Source organism: Eurosta solidaginis, chromosome 4 (genome assembly GCF_040869045.1).
Source record: "Eurosta solidaginis isolate ZX-2024a chromosome 4, ASM4086904v1, whole genome shotgun sequence".
NCBI lineage: Eukaryota > Metazoa > Arthropoda > Insecta > Diptera > Tephritidae > Eurosta > Eurosta solidaginis.
Genome location: NC_090322.1, coordinates 255,726,226 through 255,740,807, shown reverse-complemented (window position 1 = coordinate 255,740,807; position 14,582 = coordinate 255,726,226). Strand labels below are relative to the sequence as shown.

The 14,582-nt window shown below is 36.3% G+C and overlaps 2 protein-coding genes across 7 annotated transcripts in view; one reads left to right on the top strand and one right to left on the bottom strand.

Annotated features, from left to right (window-relative positions):
• LOC137251358 (uncharacterized) overlaps nucleotides 1–14,582 on the top strand; it is a 457,851-nt gene that overhangs the window by 120,855 nt on the left and 322,414 nt on the right. For all 6 annotated transcript variants that reach the window (XM_067785794.1, XM_067785793.1, XM_067785792.1 and 3 more), the window contains exon 3: nucleotides 12,903–13,037. The gene's annotated coding sequence lies outside the window, so the exon portion shown is untranslated. The remainder of the gene's footprint in view (nucleotides 1–12,902; nucleotides 13,038–14,582) is intronic.
• Nucleotides 1–14,582, bottom strand: part of ppk23 (pickpocket 23) — a 589,427-nt gene that overhangs the window by 271,764 nt on the left and 303,081 nt on the right. The window lies entirely within an intron of this gene.

Here is a 14,582-nt window from a genome sequence, read left to right as displayed (position 1 = left end):
TACTTTGTTAGACTTAAATTGGGCTACAAAAGTTCATACCCAAAAAATTCAGAGAGTTCCGAAGTTCGAAAATTTCCTTAGTTCCATAGAAGTTCCTTCTTAAATTATTTAAACTAAAAAAAGAAGAACCTAATTGAGACGAAATTTGATAAAAGTTTCCCTACTATTTTTCCGCCAAAGTCAACGAACATCGTGGATGTTGGACAACGCAGGCAAATTGATGGAGAGCCTCCTGAAGTATGGCCTCACGGAAGCAATAGAGAACGAGGGAAAGCTTTCTTCTCTACAGCATGGTTTCCGGAGAAGGTAATCCACAACAGATGCCGTACGGCAGACGGAGTCGAGATATCCGAGAAAGCGTGCCACAGAGCAAGGTCGACATTCTTTGCTTTTAACTTAGTCAAGCAGGACGATATGCTGGAGTCACTAGAACACTCTTCCAAGGTATTGCAATATTTGCTAGAAATATTAAGGAGATACCTGAGAGACCGGTATCTAATGTATGAAACCAACCGCGATGAAAGAAATGTAAAGATGACAAGCGTACCAGGCCGGTATTCTTTTAAACTACCTGAGAGACCGGTATCTAATGTATGAAACCAACCGCGACGAAAGAAATGTAAAGATGACAAGCGTACCAGCCCGGTATTTTTTTAAACTACTTATGATTCAATCGGATATGCCAGAGAGAACTTTCCTCGTGGCTTTAGCAAACGGCGCGGTAGTTGGCATAGCAGTGTGAAGTTGCGAGGAGACAGAGCCTAAATTAAACCAGGGTGGCTGATAGAAAAATTAAGTAGAAGTATTTGGATTACTACAATTAATGATGAGGCCAATCTTTTCAAGGGGGAGGTGACAGACCACCATGGTAGGCCGATCACAGTCTACAGCAAAAACGACGATCGTTATCCTCATGGAGAGAGGATGCCTCCTGTCAAGAATATGACGCTGGGGATCAGGAAATAGTAACAGGAACCCCAACTACATATCGTGTTCTGAGGCTGGAAATGAAACTGAGCTTTTTGGTGTATATTCGAGAAAACTGCGAAAGGGCTGCGCGCACTACAAAAAACGCAGAAGTTCCAAAGCCATGCCTAGAAAAGCTTCTTGCATCAGCCTCGGTTTCTATATGTTTATTCATTGAACCGCCCTGACCTAGGTCCATCGCAGAGGGGTGCTGCGACTAGCTTCAGCTTACCGCTCGGTCTCCGCAGAATCTGCCCTGGTCATTGCGGGCGCCCTAGAGATATGCATGTCTTCTCTCTGAAAAGCAGGAATTTGGATTTGAGAACTAATTTCAGAACTGAACCTGTGGTTGAAGAAACCACATTTTTACTTCCGTAAAAACCTCTACACTATGGAGAAAACTAAAAACCTAAACTGCATGTACTGCGTCAGTATATACGCACTTCTTCAAGTGCGAACACTTCGCCCAAGAACAAAGAAAGGTAGAAGACAGATTTAGCGACATATTCCCGGGCAGTGGCATCAATAGAATGATCTGCTAAAGAAACATCTGGCACACGATTAGCAGATATGGGCGGCGTATACTTCTCTTCAACTGGGGGAACTAGAAGATTGATACCTAGGCCGTTAGCATAGGAGTGGGTATAGAGCTCACGTAGCGTGCACCTGTACCCGCAGCAATTGTAAATACGGCCCCGGGTACGAGATTTTACCTAATGATATTCCACTGGCGAAAATGATTGCGCTATCCATCGTTATATCTGCGTAAAGCTCATACGGCTCGTCATTTTACCTCCTTCGATACTTGTCGCCAGTAACACGGACATGACCACAAATCTTCCGTAGCACTTTTCTCTCCAACACTCCAAGAGCCATGTCAATTTCTCTCGACAAAGTCCATGATTCCGAGCCATACATAAGGACAGGTATGATGAGCAACTTGTAGAGCGTGAATTTTTCAATCGAGAGAGGGTTTTACTTTTCAATTGGCTACTCAGTCCAAAGTAGCTCTTGTTGGCCAGAGTGATTTGTATGATGAAATTGTGTTTGCTATTAATGCTGGTTCCCAAATATACGAAATCCTTCACACGCTCGAATTTTTATCCGTCAACAGTGACGTGGCTGCCAGGGTGCGAATGCGCCGATTCTTTCTGGGATGACAGCAGCTACTGCGTCTGCGAATGCGCTATCTAACTCAAAAATAGATCAGTGTCATATATACCGAGCCAAAGTATTATTATTCCTTTTCTTTGATGCCAATAATCCACGGTTTTTTCTATCCTTCAGTAATAAAAATCACATGCGAAGCAAACCAACTGCATTGACCAACTAAACCAACCGACTACTGGAAAGGTGAATGCATGTACGTTTGTGTGCCCATGCGAGTGCGTACGAGTTTAACCAGCCATCATACGCCAGTGTGCATCTGTAAAATTGCATTTCTTTCTGTGGTGCGCATTTTAATCGCATTTCCGCATTTTTTTCGCCGTCACCCACTCCGCACGCTCACAGAGCCATTCAGCACTTCCACATTCCGCCACCTCACCATTTGGCCAACACTATTCAACCATCCAACGTCGTAGCCATCGGTATTCTTTTGCAATTATTTATGATATTCAGAAAAGGATGATGGGATGCGGGCAAATGCATGAGGAAGGGGCTCGAGTGAAATGTTTTTTCCGTTTGCAAAAAGAGACTGAATGCGCGTACAAAGTTAATTTGCCTGAGGCTTGCACGATACACCCAACAGTTGGCAGGCAGTGTAAGAAGAGTAGCTTAAGTTAAGGCAAGAACATAAAAAAACAAAAATTTCATTATAAAAAAGAAAGAAAGCAAGAAATATCTGAGTAACAAAAAAAAAAAACAAAAAAATATCCGATGATTGGTGTTGGTTGATGGAACAGAATTTTTGCCGAAAGAGGTTGGTGCGGTAGTGCTGTGTGGCGGCATGACATTATTCTTGTCATTACAGCTGATGGGCTTGCATGCTAGAAGGTGGCATATAGGGGCGGATCAGGCGGTACACAGTCAGCTCCTGCTGTTGCTGAGGTGCGGCCTGTTGAAGGCTTAAGTTTTTATTGGAAATTAAAAAGATGATGTCAATTAAAAAATTTACACAAGAAGAATTATATAGTGCGCGTGCTCTGGCGTATTTGTATTTGTAAGTGGATACAAATGTGGATGCGTTGGAATGAACAGATATAGCACTTACCCTGCAGGAAATTGAGAACTAAAATAAAATAAATGTAAGGCGCGATAACCTCCGAAGAGATCTAAGGCCGAGCTTCTCTTCCAATTTGCGTCGTGCTCCTCTTGATTTTTCCCTACAAATTGGCCGGACGGGACCTACATGTTTTATGCCGACTCCGAACGGAATCTGCAAGGCAGATGAGTTTTCACCGAGAGCTTTTCATGGCAGAAATACAATCGGAGCGCTTGCCAGACACTGCCGAGGGGCGACCCCGCTTAGAAAAATTTTCTTCTAATTGAAAAATCTTATTTCTAAAATTTTGATGTTGCTTTGCCCGGGAGTTGAACCCAGGGCATACGGCATGATAGGCGGAGCACGCTACCATCACACCACGATGGCCGCCAAAAAATTGAGAACTAGGCTTTGCAAAATATGTGATAAGTTTCCAATTGGAGTTGTCATTTAAGTCTGTACCGGCTGAGGCTGAAGGAAATTTGTTTCTACCTTATTTAATAAACAGCGAGTGGACTTATTTAAGTGCGAAAAGCCTTACAACCAGTGAGCTCCAAAGAAGGCTGCATTCTCACATTTAGCTGTTAATGAGGAATCGCTTTAATAATGGATCACAGCGTAAATGTCAAATTGGCATTCATGCTGTGATAGTTTGAGCTGGTGTTCTGTCTTTTAAAAGTCACGTCTGTACTTGCTATGATCCTTGTACTTTGCAACGAACTCCCTCTTTGTAAGGGTGGAAGGGAAAGGATACATTTTCCTGACACAGTACGAAAATATGCTATACAGTTTTTACTTTGTCCCCACGCTATTATTATAAACCATCCGTTGTAATGTCACTGCTGAGCCTATGTTTATTGACCCCACATCGGTTTCAACATTCCTTAGATAGTGGGGTGTGTTTCGTGAACGACCTATACCGCAATCAGCCTATACAGAGTCGAGTAGATGCGCTTATCTTTGCAAATGGATACTCGTTAATATATTGGTGTTATTTCAGACAGACACACTCACGAACCGTAAGGCAGAGTTGTAACTTATTGAGTAGATGGGAAAATGAGAGAGACAAAGTGGGTGCATAAACTGCCTGAAGAATCGGAGAATGCAGAATCGGTGAAGCAATTGCTGATGCCAACTGCAACCGGTAAAAGGGGTTCATGGTAAATTATATCTCGGCTACCGAAAACTACCAGGTTCAGGTGGTGAAACAGAGATTGATTAGTGCCAGCATGGCCCACGAAGGCTGATAGGTACTTGATGAGACAATGTCGAAACGTTTCTCTGTGATTCTGTGATGTGGCCCCGTAGGAACGGTAGGAGCGAAAACACTTATGTCTTAGGTATGAGAGCGGTATGCATGGTAGGCTGCATTCACTCGCAGTGACTTGATGCACCAAACTTAAGGGCTATATCAGAATAAGGAAATATATGTTTTCGCAAAAGATGGTGTAGTACAGACATAACATTCGTTCCTTCTAGTAAAAGCAAATAAATGTCCTCAGGTATAAAGCGATTGTTTCACGAACGAATTGCCAGAAATTCTTAACTTGAATTGTGGGAGTGTCTTTCATTCTTTTGCTGCTCCCTTTTCCAGAGGAGGCGTGTTTAGTGGCAGTTAGACCCTCTCTGTGGCAGTGCCTCTAATTCTACTAACTTTAGCAGGTTGCGAGACCTTTGCTGTCGTTCAATAGTCCGAAAAGTAGGTGAAGGACGGAGAAAATTTCCTCAACTTTGCCACTTTTTTCAAATAAAATACTTTTACCTAACCGCCGTCAGCTTGGGGAAAAGAAAATACCTAATAATGTAACGAGCATATAGAACTGAGAGGCACTTTTGCTGGCTCAAGTTCCGTACTAGACATGGGAAATAAACGTACTTCATGAGGCTGCTACGAATTTCTCACAACGAATTTGTATGACTTGAGACCGAGTGAGAAATACTTTCGAAGTGCTTGGTTGGCACCAATGTCGAAAGACAGTTTAAAACGGTAAAAAAAATTTAAACGGTTTCTTGGCTTGCGGTATGGAAGTCAAGGACACTTTAAGTTTTTCTCTTTATTTTATTCCTGCAAGCTTACTATATCAGACACTGCCTCCAACTAGCCTGCATTAAGTCTATGAAAGCTCTTTTAAGCCTGCTTGGAGGCGACTTATGCTACATCCGCATTTTCTGGGATAGTGCCTATTCTGCTGAAATATTTTTGGTACTTTTAAGATCCGCCACCTTCCTATGAACTTAAGGAAACTACTGAGAACCATACATTCCTTTGTCAGATTTTCTTCGAAAGCGACGCTTCATTCCAACAATTTCGTTAGTATGCTTTTTTGCCAGTTTTTTGCTCGAAAGTTGCTTATTCCAATTGGCTACGCGGTACCCATTTCTTATAGGGTAAGTACTGGGTAAGAGCTCTCGTTTTTTTTTATACAATAATAATTTTGCCTTGGCATGCATATTTTTAAGCTTTCCGAGAACTTCTGGGTCTATTACGGTTATTGTTCACATAGCTGAGACCTTCGTAGTAGGTGCCTCTTGTTTCCCTATAATGTTTGTCTCACGTGAGTATCCACGTTAATAAGAATAAGCACAAAAATCAATTTCATTTTAAAAAGGCGATTAAGTCCTTGAATTCATAAGTCAACCAAAGATTGATCCGATAAGATATATCATCAGTGGTGATATTGTAGAAATTGTAATATACCACTTCCCTTAGCCACTCATAAAAAGTAAAGTGGATAACAAAGCACTTGCGCTTTGTGAGACTCTTTCCAAAGCTAATGAGTAATCATAGGATATCTACTTGAGATATTTCTTCAAACGACATCAGTACAAGCCTTGAAATCATTGAATATACTTGTCGGTCGGCGTTCACAGACAGATCAGACCAATTTACACCAGAAAAATACTCATAATTTATGTCAATTTTTTCCTATCGGGAACGCATACCCTCCCATGTATGTATGTATGAAGGTAAACATTCATTGTGTATGCTTTACGTAAACTCACCTACACGGGATTAAAACTCTCGTACATTCGTACATGACAAAGTCACTACCACAATTTTGCTGACACTGATAAGCAGCTTTGTAATAACTGCAATCGGTCGCGAGCGCACAAATTAATGATGAAAGGTAAGAGTGAGGTACTGAATAAAATAAATACCAACGAATTCAAGAAGGATGCGACAGCTGAACCAGAAGCAAAAGCTGAAACAGAATAGCGGCAAAAAGTCAAACATTTTTAAGTTAAAATTCAATTTTATGTTTGCAGTTGGCATTCAAAAATATTTGTATGAGGACAAGTAAATATTTTGCACACATGTATGTATGTATGTGTGTGTGTATATATGTACATATGGGCATATATGAAGCATATTTGTAGCCTTCTTAATAATATTGGATTAAAAAATATTTTCTTTCATCACTTGGCTTTGCTTAAAGTGAAGAAAATGTAAATTTTTTTCATACACAGTTGCATATTATGTTTATATGTATGTATGTATATAAGTATGTGTGCTTTTAAGTTAAAACGTTAATGCCAATTTACTGCAGAAATAAAATATTAAACAACTCAAATTGCCGCTTTTGCTTAAGGATAAAAGATTCATAGTCAATTTATTCGAAACAAATATTTGACGGAAGAGAAACAAGCTTTTAAGGAATTCAAGTGCTGTAATTGAGAAAGTGTTAACTACAATTTCAGTAGAAAAAAACGGAAATATTGCGAGAAAACGTTACAATGGAGCGCAAAAATATTTCTGAAAAGGGAAAAACTCGTCTATAGTGCTGCACTGCGTTATTGCGATTGTCTTTTATTTTAATTTATTTATTATCTTTTTATATATATGCTCCTCGATGTGTTGCTCGGGCGCCATGCAACGGTTCATGATCAGCAGAAATGATAAGTGAGGAAACAAAAAACTGCATAGGCCATTATTTGTTTTTTCTTTTATTGAATTCGGTAACCCTGGTTGGGCGTCACACAGTGGTTGAAACTCACAATTAAGTATGAATATAGGTAATGTAAAAAATCATTATGATCCAGGAAAAGAAAGTAGATTATAGGACTGCTCGGGCGCCATATTGTCGGTCAAGAGTGAAAGGGATGTAAGAAACGGAAAACTGTTTATGCCATGTGTTTGGCAGTAAGGTAGTTAACTTTATTGTTGGTAAAAAGTCTCGATAAAATAAACATGAAAGTATTCAAACCCCGTTTTTCTAATCGGGGTAGGCTTTCAACAATTGTTTGGCAAACATATCTGTATCACAAATGGCAGCGAAAATTTATTTGCTTTGCAGATGTCGTTCAGAGTCGGCGTAAATCATTAAGGTCCTGTCATGCCAATATGTAGGAAGAATTGAAAAGTAACTCTAGGAGCCTACGAAGAAGAGCTCGGCTTAAATCGTCTCGGAGCGTATAACTGTATAGTATCATTATTATAATGTCGTCGTGATGAAAAAACTACTGGAGATGCTTTCATCTCTGCATCAGGTCCAAAAAGTTTTCAAAAAATTTGGTGTATGCAGATTTATAGCACATTTAATTCTTAAATAAGCAGTGCAAGCTTTATAGTGATAAATACTAGCGGTAATTTTTGATATTTTTTTTTATATTTTCCATAGAACATACCTACTTGCAAATTTTATCTATGGGCTGAACTTTTTTGTAAACGACTTTGCATTTTCGACTTGTTGTTTCTATTGTTTCAATGTTAATGAATAATATTTGTGCCGATATAGGGTTTAGTCGGACCAACTGTTCGCATATAAGAACTGGTATAGTGACTTCTTTATTGTCATTATTTTATGTATTCTATCCCATGAGCGTGCTCGGGCGCCACTTGTAACAAACTTTTTTGGTGGCGGCTTTAAAGTTTATCTAGAACTAGCTGACCCGGCATACGTTGTTATTACCTATCTTTGGTCTATCTGTATAACTGTTAATCAGTTTTTACCCTTTAGGTACTCCCTCCCCCTCTCATCCTTTTTACTTATCCTTTATTCACTCACCCATCTGCTTTTCTGTTTCTCCCTCTACATCTCTTAACTCATTTCTTTTCCCCTCCATCTATTTCTATCCCTCTATTTACGTCAATTCTATCTCTTCCTCAGTATCTTTCTCCCTCCCTCTTTTCTCTAGTTAGTTTTTCTTATTCTCCCCCATCTCTTATTCCCAGTCCCATTCCCAGGGCTAGTTCCAGTTACCGGCCCAACCCAAGTCCCAATCCCAGTTCCAGTCGCTTTTTGGTCCCTTTCTTGGAAAAAAGTGTCGTAAATATTTATCTAGGCAAAGGCCTACCTATATACCAAATTTCAGGCAAATTGAATAGAATTTGTTCAAATAGATCGATCGATTTGCCCACTTCCCGGAAAGAAACTTCACGGGAACATTCTCCGGATTCTTTCAAATAAGAAAAAAAATCGGCGGAGTAGTTTTAGAGTCCATAAGCTGCATCCAAACATACACACATCCTCCTTTATATAGACTAGTGTTTACTTACAGTGCCTAATGCAATGTTTCTCATACAGTACCAACTGCAACGTCTCTCATATTGCAATGTTTCTCATATTGCCTTGTATCTATGTACGTTACTGCTCGGACTCCACTTGTAACGAAATTTTTTTATATCGCGGAAGAGTTAAGTGCGAACTAGTTACTCACTACTTTTTAGACCTGCTTGGGCGCCACTTTTAAAAAACTTGTTTTGTGCCATGGCTAGGTTTATCGAAATGTAGTGTCATGCCTCCGAAACAGCTACATTAGCTCTCATATAGCTATTTTGTTATTTAAGCTCAAAATTAGTAAAGAAAAACTATTAAATAGAGTTGCCAATTGCATGAAAATAAGATGATCCTCATATCTAGGAGAACGGTAATATTAAAATAACATTTTGTGAAATATTATTTTAATATTGTTAAAAATTATTTGGGTCCGTTAAGTGTGAAATTAAGTTCAAATCTACCACGAGACCATCTACATAAGTAGGTCCTGGTTTGGACTAGACTTCGGCTATAGATTGAATGCTTTAGAGTTTTATCGAATGTAGCTTGGCTCTAATGGATGCTTGCTCCGGGAAACAAGCGCACTACTTTCAGTACATATTTAGAGTTTAAAAATGAAGTTTGTGCAAAATACTATAATTTAATGAATTTATGAAGAAGCCTTTAAAACTTTTTCTACAACTACAAAATATTTTGATTTAAATTAAACTACAATCTTTAGACAATAATATTTTGATTCATAAGCTTCAAGTTCATCGCATGTCTTTTCTCAACTTTATCACTCTCTTGCAGATACCGTTTTATTCTAAAAAAAAAAACCGACTACTTAGGGCCTGTCAAAATTGTTTCGTAAATAAGTCAGCCTGTGCATTCATACATACATACGCGGCTTCACATCTCTTGAGCTAGTTTCATATGTATAGGACAATATTTTTTCACAAAACCAAAAACTATTGAACGGAAATAATAGGTTTACCATATAAGAACACTACAAAGAACAATGTTGTATGTAATTTTGTCTATGCCAAAATCGAATACACAAACAACATTAAATTGTTGTATGACAAAAGGATATGTAATCTTTTTGAATGCTGGCTTGAGCTGTTGAGGAAGCAGCAATAGAAGGCTAATATGAATGACTTAATGGGACGTTCCAGTTTAAATTGGATGTAGATGAAACCCAAACTCATAATAGCTGCATATGCATTTAAAATTTGTGTGGACTGCGATGTGCATAACTTTATCTACACTTATGAAACTGTCGCGCAGAAAATTAGCACTTATTAATTTCAGTATGCATTGTACTCAGTTGCAACTGAAATGTGTCTCTCCATTTTATCCCTACACTATTCTCTACTTCTATGACAGAAAAGTGTGTGTGTCCAAAATTCATGGCTACCGATTGGGCTATAGGTTAAACACTATGACCAATACAGGTTCGTTTCTCTGCCATTAAGCACAACCCTTTTTGTTACGAGTTCTTTAGCCACTGCCACAAGTCTTCCATAATTGCCACTAGATGGGTATCCTAAACATTATTTAAGTGATGATAAGCATTTTTACTTGCAGGTGTAGATGTATATACATGTGTTAAAAAGACGGTTAATATTTATTATTTATAATTTATTATATATATAATTTTTGTTCTACTTAGTTATTTTAAGCTGTTCTCACTGGCCAGTAAATTGTGGTAGGAAAATCAAATAAATACAATACTTGCTTAATATTGATCCCTGATGTAAACAGCTACCTTGTCCGTTTGACATCTCTACAGTATATCTAAAAAAAAAAAACAATGTAAGCTGTGCACCAATTCATTGTTTAAGAGACTCGCACAATGCGTTTGCCTGTCATCACTAAGGACTATTTTCTCCTGCCGTAAGATGTCATAGATTCTTCACATGACCAACCGATCAAAACCGATCCAGCACACCACTTTTTCAGGATTAGGTTCATAATACAAAATTGCTTCAGTTTTCAGTGCCATAATCTCATGCACCGTTAGCCGTTCTAGTTTTGCCCCTAAGTAATTCCGATTCTATGCAATTGGTCCTCCAAGTTGGCGTGTCATGTCCTCGGCACTCTTGCTACTCTTCCCAACCGATGCTGTTACTTATTGCTGTATCCGATACACTGAAGCAGCCGCCTCACTTCGCCCAATGTATTTTTCCACTGTACTCCTATTTCACATCAGCACTTATGTAACTATTTTATAAATTCTGGACCTTTTTTTATTCAGAACATGTGCTGCTGCCCTTATCCATTGAGCCCAGCATGCCTTCGCGATGCTACTCTCAGCTAGTTTAATTAGGACCTTTCAAGAAAATGAAATGGTAAATTAAGTTTGACACAGATTTCAAAATTGTAATACTGAATATCGGTGGGATTTATTCAACAGTTTAGCGATTTGAACGTTAGCAGAAGTTGCATAATAACCAGGATTTCCCTAAATTCGTTACAATATAATATATATCCCGTGTAACTTATTGTTGAGATAAAAGTCTTAACGTAGTTTCTTCCTCATTTTAACCGTTATAAGCTCGAAATTTTCTCATATGCTCGCATTACAAACTTTAAGAGGCCCATAACTTGTACTTTGTTGATATAAAAATTCATATTAAAAAAACTCAGAAAGCTATAAATAAAAACTTCGCAGGTTTTGTAATACTTTTTCGAATTTTTTAATTTCGTTAAAAACGTTTTTCAGGCTTATTTGAAAGTTTTACTTAAAAAAATGTATTTGTACCGTTTTTTCTAAACTTATCGAAAAACAAAAAAAATATACCATTCAAGGTTCGAATCGAGCTCAAGGCCAGAACAATAATTTTTTTCTAATGATAATTATTGTTATTTTTTAATTTTTCTAAATTTGAAAAATTGTATTTTGTTTTTGGAATAGTAAGTAGAAAAATTTTTCATTTTTACTATTCCAAAAACAAAATACAATTTTTCAAATTTAGAAAAATTAAAAAATAACAATAATCATTAGAAAAAAATTATTGTTCTGGCCTTGAGCTCGATTCGAACCTTGAATGATTTATCAATAGCCCGATAAAAACAAAAACAATTGCAAAAAAATATATAAATTGATGTTCGCTGCTTTATGTACTTAAAGTCTGCAGTGCCATTCGACTTAAAATGCCCCATATGTTTCATATTCATAGTAATTTGATGTGTTGATTCAAGCAGCAAGATAAAAAAAAGGTATTGAAATACTAAATTAGAGCAATTTTCTGAGTAGCTGTATTTTTAAGACCGAATTTGAACTAAGAACTGCCTACTTGACAGCTGAATAAACATATTTTCAAACAAATTTAGTGTGAGGATGCGCACAAACATAAGAAAATTCACTACCCACCCCAACTGTGTGTGATCACATTTCAATTTTTGTTTACGTTCAATTTGAACTCGGGTAACAAAGAACTTTATTCGTGTTTATTTTTTTATTTTATGGGCTAATGCTAGCTAAATACATAAAAAGAACAACTCTATTAACGGCATCTATGAACTTATGCATGTAGGGGTATGCAGTTAATGCTCAGATGATGTTCTTCCTAAAGGGCTGGATATTAGTTCAACCGCTTTAGAGAATCGTGGCAAAATATTTGCTCTTATATTTGGCATTTATGCTACAAAAGAATAATAAAGTTGAGCCAATCATTGGTTATAAGGAGGGTTGGTAATATGTGACACGTCGAGCTACTGAAGGTCTTGGGATATCCATAAACTCTAATGCGTTTCAAACTTTTGTTGTATCTCAATCTATTGCAGTCATTCCGTTCTTGCTTGACTGTTTGCTGCACAGACCAGAGCTCTTCAAAACTGAAACTGTGACTGTGTTGGTAAGATTACCATGGTCGTATTAATAATGATTTACTTACTTGAGAGCTATTGAGATCTGCTACCCACAACATTTAAAGTTGGTCATTTAGGGTTAAAGCTTACGCAACAAAAATTGCGTAATAACGCAATTAAGCAATTTAATTAAGATGTACATTAAGCGTACACCTACTCTTACACAACAACATACAAATTTATATGTATTTGTATGTGTGTGTATGTCAAAAAGCACATTAACTTATATAGTCAAATAATCACATTTGAGCATTTCCACTTACATACATACATAGTTACTTATATGTATACTTTAGGACATACATAGATATATGTATGTAGATGTATTTGCACTGTTATATTCATCGAATAACATGCCTGGTTATATTACCTTTTTGCAGCCATCAACATTAATTTGTGCATAATTTCATACGCATTTACGCGCTAATTACCACGACACAACAACGAGTCACGAATAATATAGAACAGCAAAGGGCACAGCCAGTCAAAGCCAATAACGTACCAATATAACAAAGGTAAATTATCTACTATGTTATGTTTACAAGCTTACAATCACATATGAAATTGCATTTACAAAGTATATTCTTTGTATGTATGATAATTATATTTACGGGGCTTTCCATGAACCATTCCAATGTAACGAGAGATTTTGTATTAATGCTTTCGTTGTTATTTAAAAATTCTTAGTAGCCTTTAAATGCGGTTAAGTGATTTTCTTTCTAATTTTTTTTTTTAGCCAACTTCAAGATAGAAGTTTTTAAAATTATCGGAGTTTTTTATAAATATTTTTTTGCTATAAAAAACAATAAAATCACAAAATATATATAGTTTTTAACTTACATTGAATTTAAAAAAAAATATTTAAGCAATTTAAAAAATATTTTTGACAAAAAAAGCTATGCAAGTTGGATTATGCACTACCAAATCGTAGTTAAAATTAAAATGATAAGAAAGTCGAAAAGTCTTTAAAAAATTTTTTTCAATGGTCTTTTTTTTGTAATTTTCATAAATTTATAAAAACTGAAATTTGTTTATCTCGAAATTTAACTTAAAAAATTAAAATATATTCGAAAAAGTCTTAAAATTTATGAATTTTTGGAATAAAAAAGATTCTATACTTAAAGCGTTTTTTATCGAGGTAATAACAAACTTTTCAATGAGTTTGAAAGTTTAACAAATGGAGTTTGCAACTTCTTCTTCCGGAAAACACATTCCTAGGAATTTTAAAAAATTCGTCGGATCTAAAAATTTTAAAACTCCTGAAATTTTAGTATAAAAAAATGTTTCCAATTGTTCAGTTTTCATTATTTTTAAAAATTTCATAATTTTGTCAACACAGGACTTTGTCCATGAACGTTGAAGTTAAAAAATATATTTAAATGTTATTGTTTTTTTTTTTTTTGTATGAATTAAGCAGGGGTTGTTGCCCTTATTGCTTTTTAGGTGTATGAAAAAATTTATTTGAAGCAATTTTTTTATTTATAATTTATTTAATAATTGGAAAAAATTTAAACAACGTGACTTCAGGACGGAAAAGACGACAGCTGTTCCGATTATACCTTGTAAATATCTTCAAAGCCTTTTCTCCCGCCAGTGGGATTTGAACCTGCACTGTCGCCTTGTCCGTCTTGATGTCACGTTGTTTTAACTTTTCCATAATTATTAAATAAATTATTGTTTTTTTTTTAATTTTCATACATTTTTTAAAAATTTTCCAATTGTCCATCAAGTACTAATTTTTTTGTTATTTAAAAAAATCAAAATAATAGTATCATTACTCAATTACGAAGTAGTTTAAAAAAATTATTATACATATTTTCGACAAATTGTATAAAAAAGTTGGGGTTTTAAAAAGCTTAGAGCTCAACTTTAAAAACCAAAGTTTTTTGGCGGAATTTTGTTTGCATAATGTTTGAAAGAAACAACAATTGACTGGTTTAAACTTTAAAGGAAAACTTTGATAAAAATCATAGAAACCTTTTTCGGAGCGTGCAAGAAATGTCAAAATTGTAGCAATATAAATGATCAACGGTAAATTGCGTTGCCATGGAATGTTCTCG